The sequence below is a fragment of the Notolepis coatsorum genome, assembly GCF_963971535.1.
Source record: "Notolepis coatsorum genome assembly, chromosome: 4".
Taxonomy (NCBI): Eukaryota; Metazoa; Chordata; class Actinopteri; order Aulopiformes; family Paralepididae; genus Notolepis; species Notolepis coatsorum.
The window spans coordinates 33,137,974-33,147,829 of record NC_140168.1 but is presented as its reverse complement, the minus strand read 5'-3'; the positions used below and the strand labels follow the sequence as shown (position 1 = coordinate 33,147,829).

The 9,856-nt window shown below is 45.0% G+C and overlaps 1 protein-coding gene across 1 annotated transcript in view; it reads left to right on the top strand.

Moving 5' to 3' along the window:
• Positions 1-9,856, top strand: part of ube2ql1 (ubiquitin conjugating enzyme E2 QL1) — a gene marked incomplete at its 3' end in the record, with an annotated part of 27,444 nt that overhangs the window by 17,388 nt on the left and 200 nt on the right. The gene's annotated exons all lie outside the window — the stretch shown is intronic.

Here is a 9,856-nt window from a genome sequence, read left to right as displayed (position 1 = left end):
AGTGTCAGTGCTGTGAGTCTTCTGCTTGCACGTTGCGCACGTCATGCTCGCCATAATTCCCCCTAATGATAGCGCGATGTTCAACTGTCTGCCTGGCATCAATCGCCACGATAGTCGCACCTCTGTAACGGTGGGCTGAGCCTGTCGCCATAGAAATCTCTCCAAACCATGACAGTGGCGGCCATTTTGAGGTAGTAACAGGCACCATATCGTGGGAGGTGACGACGTGCATAGATAATGAGGTAGCTACTAGCTAGCTAATGATTAGGTCAGCGCGGCGCACGTCAGTACGCCTTGAACAGTATTCAGCCATTTACATTATCAGTGATTACTGTCAGAAATGTCTGTCTCTGTGGTCTGTGTTGCACACTTGAGAGCAGGTGTTGATCAACGTGGCTAGGTATCTCTTTATATCTAGGTATCTCTTTATATCTCTTTATATCTAGGTATCTCTTTATATCTAGGTATCTCTTTATTTCTAGGTATCTTTATATCTAGGTATCTCTTTATATCTAGGTATCTCTTTATAACTAGGTATCTCTTTATATCTAGGTATCTCTTTATATCTAGGTATCTCTTTATAACTAGGTATCTCTTTATATCTCTTTATAACTAGGTATCTCTTTATATCTCTTTATATCTAGGTATCTCTTTATTTCTAGGTATCTCTTTATATCTAGGTATCTCTTTATATCTAGATATCTCTTTATATCTAGGTATCTCTTTATTTCTAGGTATCTCTTTATATCTAGGTATCTCTTTATATCTAGGTATCTCTTTATAACTAGGTATCTCTTTATATCTAGGTATCTCTTTATATCTAGGTATCTCTTTATATCTCTTTATATCTCTTTATAACTAGGTATCTCTTTATATCTCTTTATATCTAGGTATCCCTTTATTTCTAGGTATCTCTTTATATCTAGGTATCTCTTTATATCTAGATATCTCTTATATCTAGGTATCTCTTTATATCTAGGTATCTCTTTATATCTAGATATCTCTTTATATCTAGGTATCTCTTTATTTCTAGGTATCTCTTTATATCTAGGTATCTCTTTATATCTAGGTATCTCTTTATAACTAGGTATCTCTTTATATCTCTTTATAACTAGGTATCTCTTTATATCTCTTTATATCTAGGTATCTCTTTATTTCTAGGTATCTCTTTATATCTAGGTATCTCTTTATATCTAGATATCTCTTTATATCTAGGTATCTCTTTATTTCTAGGTATCTCTTTATATCTAGGTATCTCTTTATATCTAGGTATCTCTTTATAACTAGGTATCTCTTTATATCTAGGTATCTCTTTATATCTAGGTATCTCTTTATATCTCTTTATATCTCTTTATAACTAGGTATCTCTTTATATCTCTTTATATCTAGGTATCCCTTTATTTCTAGGTATCTCTTTATATCTAGGTATCTCTTTATATCTAGATATCTCTTATATCTAGGTATCTCTTTATATCTAGGTATCTCTTTATATCTAGATATCTCTTTATATCTAGGTATCTCTTTATTTCTAGGTATCTCTTTATTTCTAGGTATCTTTATTTCTAGGTATCTCTTTATATCTAGGTATCTCTTTATTTCTAGGTATCTCTTTATATCTAGGTATCTCTTTATTTCTAGGTATCTCTTTATTTCTATGTATCTTTTTATAACTAGGTATCTCTTTATATCTAGGTATCTCTTTATATCTAGGTATCTCTTTATAACTAGGTATCTCTTTATTTCTAGGTATCTCTTTATTTCTAGGTATCTCTTTATATCTAGGTATCTCTTTATATCTAGGTATCTCTTTATTTCTAGGTATCTCTTTATTTCTAGGTATCTCTTTATATCTAGGTATCTCTTTATATCTAGGTATCTCTTTATTTCTAGGTATCTCTTTATATCTAGGTATCTCTTTATTTCTAGGTATCTCTTTATTTCTAGGTATCTCTTTATATCTAGGTATCTCTTTATATCTAGGTATCTCTTTATTTCTAGGTATCTCTTTATATCTAGGTATCTCTTTATATCTAGGTATCTCTTATCAGTAGACATTGCAATTCTTAGTCCCGAGTATTGTTCCGATCCACCATTTTTACAGAACAGCACAAACTTGGGGCATTGGGATCGCACTGTATAATTATGCACCTTAGCTCACTGAGCCACTGCAAAGCCCCTTTGTTGGATTTCTGACATAAATGGTAAATGTTGCATTTATATAGCACTTTTATCCAAAGCCTCACATTCACCAATTCACTCACACACCGATGACGGAGGCAACCATGCAAGGTGCCAACCTGCACATCGGGAGCAGTTAGGGGTTAAGTGTCTTGCTCAAGGACACATCGACACGCTGCCCGGGAGGAGCGGGAATCGAACCCGGGAACCATCCGACTACCAGACGACTGCTCTACCTCCTGAGCCACTGTCGCCCCCTGACACGTACTGTACATGGTTCTTAGTATGGGATTTTAGTATTGGGGGAAATACACCAACGTGAATATTATCCTTTAGCCTGGATCCTCCCGATATCCAACACCAGTGTTGGTGTTGGTGCATCTTTACCAATCTGTTCATTTTAAGTCACATTTGAAAACATTTTAGAGTCAGTGGTTACATTAGAGGGGTGTAGACTGATGTCAGGGGTTACATTAGAGGGGTGTAGACTGATGTCAGTGGTTACATTAGAGGGGTGTAGACTGATGTCAGTGGTTACATTAGAGGGGTGTAGACTGATGTCAGTGGTTACATTAGAGGGGTGTAGACTGATGTCAGTGGTTACATTAGAGGGGTGTAGACTGATGTCAGTGGTTACACTAGAGGGGTGTAGACTGATGTCAGGGGTTACATTAGAGGGGTGTAGACTGATGTCAGGGGTTACATTAGAGGGGTGTAGACTGATGTCAGTGGTTACATTAGAGGGGTGTAGACTGATGTCAGTGGTTACATTAGAGGGGTGTAGACTGATGTCAGTGGTTACATTAGAGGGGTGTAGACTGATGTCAGTGGTTACATTAGAGGGGTGTAGACTGATGTCAGTGGTTACATTAGAGGGGTGTAGACTGATGTCAGTGGTTACATTAGAGAGACTGATGTCAGTGGTTACATTAGAGGGGTGTAGACTGATGTCAGGGGTTACATTAGAGGGGTGTAGACTGATGTCAGTGGTTACATTAGAGAGACTGATGTCAGTGGTTACACTAGAGGGGTGTAGAAATGTCAGTGGTTACATTAGAGGGGTGTAGACTGATGTCAGTGGTTACATTAGAGGGGTGTAGACTAGAGGGGTGTAGACTAGAGGGGTTACATTAGTGGGGTGTAGACTGATGTCAGTGGTTACATTAGAGGGGTGTAGACTAGAGGGGTGTAGACTAGAGGGGTTACATTAGTGGGGTGTAGACTGATGTCAGTGGTTACATTAGAGGGGTGTAGACTAGAGGGGTTACATTAGAGGGGTGTAGACTAGAGGGGTTACACTAGAGGGGTGTAGACTAGAGGGGTTACATTAGAGGGGTGTAGACTGATGTCAGTGGTTACATTAGTGGGGTGTAGACTGATGTCAGTGGTTACATTAGAGGGGTGTAGACTAGAGGGTTACATTAGAGGGGTGTAGACTAGAGGGGTTACATTAGAGGGGTGTAGACTGATGTCAGTGGTTACATTAGAGACTGATGTCAGTGGTTACATTAGTGGGGTGTAGACTGATGTCAGTGGTTACATTAGAGGGGTGTAGACTAGAGGGTTACATTAGAGGGGTGTAGACTGATGTCAGTGGTTACATTAGAGGGGTGTAGACTAGAGGGGTTACATTAGAGGGGTGTAGACTGATGTCAGTGGTTACATTAGAGGGGTGTAGACTAGAGGGGTTACATTAGAGGGGTGTAGACTAGAGGGGTTACATTAGCTACGAACTATTATTTAAGTAATCAATTCATCCAACAATTATTTTATTGATTAATCAGTGCATCTAAATAATTAATTTTCATCCAAAAACAAAACGAGACCATTTAACATTTACATTTAACTTCACTTTTGCATCATGTAATTCTTCCCATGAATGCACAACGCTGAAATTGAGCTAAAAAACATGAAGAATGAAAGCCATCTCCTTTTGTACGTCGTCTACCAGACTAGACGCTTCGGAACATTAACTGTGACCGATACATTTTTTCGAAGCATCGATGCAGTAATTATTAATTTGATGCAGTCCTTTATTTGATACAGGCGATCGTAGCCGTGACACCCCTAGTGCAGACTACTTAATATCAGTGGTTAGGGTGGAAGGGGGAGGGGGGGGGTGGGTGAACTGTGACCTCTAGTTAAACACAGACGAACGGAATGGGCAGAAAACAATATGGAGGAATCTGGGAAGTCCTTGAGGAATTACCTTAAGATCAATAAGCATATGATGGAAAGGAGAAGAGGATAGGTTGATGTGTGTGTGTGTGTGTGTGTGTGTGTGTGTGTGTGTGTGTGTGTGTGTGTGTGTGTGTGTGTGTGTGTGTGTGTGTGTGTGTGTGTGTGTGTGTGTGTGTGTGTGTGTGTGTGTGTGTGTGTGTGTGTGTGTGTGTGTGGTGCGTGCGTGCGTGTGCGTGCGTGTGTGTGTGTGCACGTGTACACGTCTTGTTTGTGTTAGGGCTTGATCGAGTTTCAATTTCAATTACGATTTTGTCTTGCCACAATCATGAAAACAAGATAATCGAGATTAAACGATTATTGCGCCAAATACCGCATTGCTCTCATTTTGTCTTGTGTCATAAATGTAGCGCACCCTTCCCTCACAGCGGTGCACTGCGCCCCTCCCCCTCAAGCCCAAATAGTAGTCTCAGCTCGTGTCGGGAGGGAGGGGGAGCAGGAGGAGGAGGAGGGAGCCACGGTGCGTTTCTCCAGTTATTTTGAAACGTCTTTAGTAACGCCGCGTAGAAGATGACAGGTCAGTGGTCGGGAAGAAAGGTCAAACTAATTCAGTCGTCATCATACGATGTTCTCAAATCAATGAGTAATCGTGTTTAATAATCGTGATTTCAATATCAATCAACATAATCGTGATTTCTGCCATAATCTAGCAGCCCTAGTTTGTGTGTGTGTGTGTGTGGACATGTATGCACATCCATGTGTGTGTGTGTGGACATGTATGCACGTCCATGTGTGTGTGTGTGTGGACATGTATGCACGTCCATGTGTGTGTGTGTGGACATGTATGCACGTCCATGTGTGTGTGTGTGTGGGACGGGGGGAGAGAAAACCATCGGGTACACCATAGAGTAATGAGGTCAATGTGGTTACAGGAATGGAAACTGTCGCCCTAATCAGCAGCCTATATCTCCTCCTCCCCTGCTATATATCCCCACGTTCCACTTCACACAACATGGCTGAACAATAACATGCAACATGCACAGCGCTATGTTCTGTGGCGCTTAGATCGTTAGAAGTAACACAATCTAATTAAGATATCTGCAGTATATATATATTTATATATATATCTTAAGTCAATATCTTAATCAGATTGTGTGTATATATATATATACATATATGTATATACATACCGGTATATAATATATCTCTCTTTTGTCTCTTATATATTACAGTGTGTGCATATTTTATCATCTTTTTCTCTCTGCCTTTGCATGCATTCTCACATTAGTGTAGCCAATCATCAGTGGTGTTCTGTATGGAAATTGCATGCCGAGGTTCCCAGAGATGGCGCAGTGGTTAAGAGCACCCCCCCCCCCCCCCCCCCCATGCATCTGGAAGCACAAGTACCCCTGCAGGGGTGGGATCTCCCTCTCAGCCTCCCCTCTCTGTCTCCCTCCCCCTCTCTGTCTCCCTCTCAGCCTCCCCTCCCTGTCTCCCTCTCAGCCTCTCCACTCTGTCTCCCTCTCTGTCTCCCCACTCTGTCTCCCTCTCAGCCTCTCCACTCTGTCTCCCTCTCAGCCTCCCTCTCAGTCTCCCTCTCAGCCTCCCTCTCAGCCTCCCCTCTCAGCCTCTCCACTCTGTCTCCCTCTCTGTCTCCCTCTCAGCCTCCCTCTCTGCCTCCCTCTCAGCCTCCCTCTCTGTCTCCCTCTCAGCCTCTCCACTCAGCCTCCCTCTCTGTCTCCCGCTCAGCCTCCCTCTCAGCCTCCCTCTCTGTCTCCCTCTCAGCCTCCCTCTCAGCCTCCCTCTCAGCCTCCCTCTCAGCCTCCCTCTCAGCCTCCCTCTCTGTCTCCCTCTCAGCCTCCCTCTCAGCCTCCCCACTCTGTCTCCCTCTCAGCCTCCCTCTCTGTCTCCCTCTCAGCCTCCCTCTCAGCCTCCCTCTCAGCCTCCCTCTCAGCCTCCCTCTCAGCCTCCCTCTCAGCCTCCCCACTCTGTCTCCCTCTCAGCCTCCCCACTCTGTCTCCCTCTCAGCCTCCCTCTCTGTCTCCCTCTCAGCCTCCCTCTCAGCCTCCCCTCTCAGCCTCCCCACTCTGTCTCCCTCTCTGTCTCCCTCTCAGCCTCCCTCTCTGTCTCCCTCTCAGCCTCCCTCTCAGCCTCCCCACTCTGTCTCCCTCTCTGTCTCCCTCTCAGCCTCCCTCTCTGTCTCCCTCTCAGCCTCCCTCTCTGTCTCCCTCTCAGCCTCCCTCTCTGTCTCCCTCTCAGCCTCCCTCTCTGTCTCCCTCTCAGCCTCCCTCTCAGCCTCCCTCTCTGTCTCCCTCTCTGTCTCCCTCTCAGCCTCCCTCTCTGTCTCCCTCTCAGCCTCCCTCTCAGCCTCCCCACTCTGTCTCCCTCTCAGCCTCCCCTCTCAGCCTCCCTCTCAGCCTCCCCACTCTGTCTCCCTCTCAGCCTCCCCTCTCAGCCTCCCCACTCTGTCTCCCTCTCAGCCTCCCTCTCTGTCTCCCACTCAGCCTCCCTCTCAGCCTCCCTCTCTGTCTCCCACTCAGCCTCCCCACTCTGTCTCCCTCTCAGCCTCCCCTCTCAGTCTCCCTCTCAGCCTCCCCTCTCTGTCTCCCTCTCAGCCTCCCTCTCAGTCTCCCTCTCAGCCTCCCCTCTCTGTCTCCCTCTCAGCCTCCCTCTCAGTCTCCCTCTCAGCCTCCCCACTCTGTCTCCCTCTCAGCCTCCCTCTCAGCCTCCCTCTCAGCCTCCCACTCTGTCTCCCTCTCAGCCTCCCTCTCAGCCTCCCCTCTCTGTCTCCCTCTCAGCCTCCCCTCTCAGCCTCCCCTCTCTGTCTCCCTCTCAGCCTCCCTCTCAGCCTCCCTCTCAGCCTCCCCGTCTCCCTCTCAGCCTCCCTCTCAGCCTCCCTACTGTCTCAATAAAGATAATAGTAAGGGGGGAGGAATCCCTCTCCTTTCACCCGTGTGTGGTGTTCAGGTCTGTGGCACCGGTTTTCAGTGTTTTACTAAAAGAGAAACGATACAGTGAATCATTTGCCGCGGCTCATTTTCTGCCAAGAACATGTGAACACGTTTTCACTGTGCACCTCCCCCGACACATTTATATTAATACAACGTGGTGTTCCGGTTCACCGGACCAGAAAGTGTGTCAATTGTATGTGAAAACAAGTAAATATATGGTAAATATGAAACAAAAAGGTTCACCGCGTTCCTTCACCGTCTGCCTCCTCCACCTTGTTTCATTTATATTTTTCAAGCTAAACATGACAGACATCACATTTTATCTCCAAAAAACACCACACAAGGGTTAAAAACGATGCGAGTGGTAAGAGCTGGAAAGATGTCCATCTAGACACATTGCTTAGTCACATGGACAGTTACACACAGTAGTAGTCCTGACATCCCGCCCCGGCGAGGTAATCAATAATCATCACACATTCGATGTCTTTTTCTATATTATACTTCGGCTTTCTGAGTCGAGACACGCATCACCTTTCGACACTGTCCGACCGCCGGGAGAAGGATTCACCCCGTGTTCAGACCACCATTAGTCAGTCCGACTCTGTGGGTCTCGCGTTGTGGTGACCTTTCCCGCGACGAAGCGGCGGCCTACAGTACGTGTGTGTGTGTTAACGTTTCAGGGGGTTGATTTTCAGATCAGATGATGCGATTCTTGGAAAAAAGTAGCATCCCTCCTCGCATGACTCATCCCATCTGTCAGCGCTTTGTGTCGTGTCTCTCTCTCTCTCTTTCTCTCTCCCTCTCTCCCTCTCCATGTCTCCACGCTCCAGAATTTAATGAAGACATTTGATGTCTTTTTTTCCCTACCTACCCCCCACGCAAATCATGTCTTTAAGAAGATGGAGCGCAGCCTCCCAACAATGGCAGCATAGTGGTCTTTGTCATCCCAGGCGTCGTCGCCCACACACACGCATCTCTTCTTTCTCTCTCTATCTCTATCTCTCTCTCTCTCTTCTCTCTCTCTCTTTCTCTATCTCTCTCGCTCCACCCCTCTCTCTCTCTCACTCTCCCTCTCTCTTTCTCTCTCTCTTTCTTTATCTCTCTATCTCTCTCACTCACTCTCTCTCTCTCTCTCTCTCGCTCACTCACTCTCTCCCTCTCTCTCTCTCGCTCACTCCCTCTCACGCTCTCTCTCCCGCTCTCTTTCTCTCTCTCTTTCTTTCTATCTCTCTATCTCTCTCTCGCTCTCTCGCTCACTCACTCTCCCTCTCTCTCTCTCTCTCTCTCTCTCTCTCTCTCTCTCTCTCTCTCTCTCTCTCTCTCTCTCCCTCTCTCTCCCTGCCATCTCATATTTATTATTAGCCCTCTTGTGTGAAGAAGAAGAGGGTGATGCCGAGGTCGCGACGGAGTGAAGATGTGTCTTCCCAAGGGGGTTTCTAGAGGAAATGCTTCTGCACTGCACCCCCCCCCCCCCCCCCCCCATTCATTCACACCAGAGCGTTGCACGCGCTCCTGTATCCTGTACTCATCTATTCTCTGACTGTGTTCACGGCGTTGGGAAGTCGCCGTTCACTGCGACAGGGCGGTGGTGCCGGTTGTCGTCGAGGCCCATTTTGTCATCGATCGGGTTTTACACTTTTTCACCTCAGATGAAACGCGCCGCGGTGAAAGGCGCCCACTGTCTTTGCGCGCATTGGTGCGGCATTCATTCATTCAAACCTTTATTTATTCTCGAAACGACAATTGAGGTCACCCTCATTTTCAACGTCGTCTGGACTTTACAGACATTTCAATGCATACGTTTTTACAATATAATAATAATAAATGTGAATAACTTATCTATATAGCACTTTTCACACATGGACCGCAGTCCAGAATGCCCCACAGCAATTAGTATAAAATGAACATAGGCATAAAACAACAATGCATAAATTGCAGACATAAGAATAGGTATAAAAGACAATAAAAGTAGTGCAACGTAAACGTGCAGACATAAGAATAGGCATAAAATAAGTACAATAGTTCAGATAACTTATATATGTGCACACAACCTCGGACACACACCCTCTGTCACTCTGCACTTCCCTGTCTATCTGTCTACGTTTAGATCCCATTTCCAGGGGTGCGATGTGTCACATGATGTCTCTTGTAATCATCCCGCTCGATCGAGTCGAGTCAATCGGTTATCACTTGAGTGGAGAGAAAAAATAACACTTGAATTGTTGCTGTATATATTTTCAGATTCCAACTGTTTTATTGCCCATATTTATTGTAACGTATAATATAACTGATACTATCTATACTATATATAATCAAAGGTGCAGATGAGGGTCTGTGTGCCCTATCAGTCTGATAGGGCACACAGACCCTCATCTGCACCTTTGATTACACTGTTTACTTTCTCATATTCAGAGTTAATTATATTGTTGCTTATTTTTTATCTTTAGTATAATTGTATTGCCTATATTTATTTATATATATATATTTAGCCTATATTTATGTTGCCCCCCTCCCCCATGCTGCTATGACACCCGGATTTACCCCAAGGG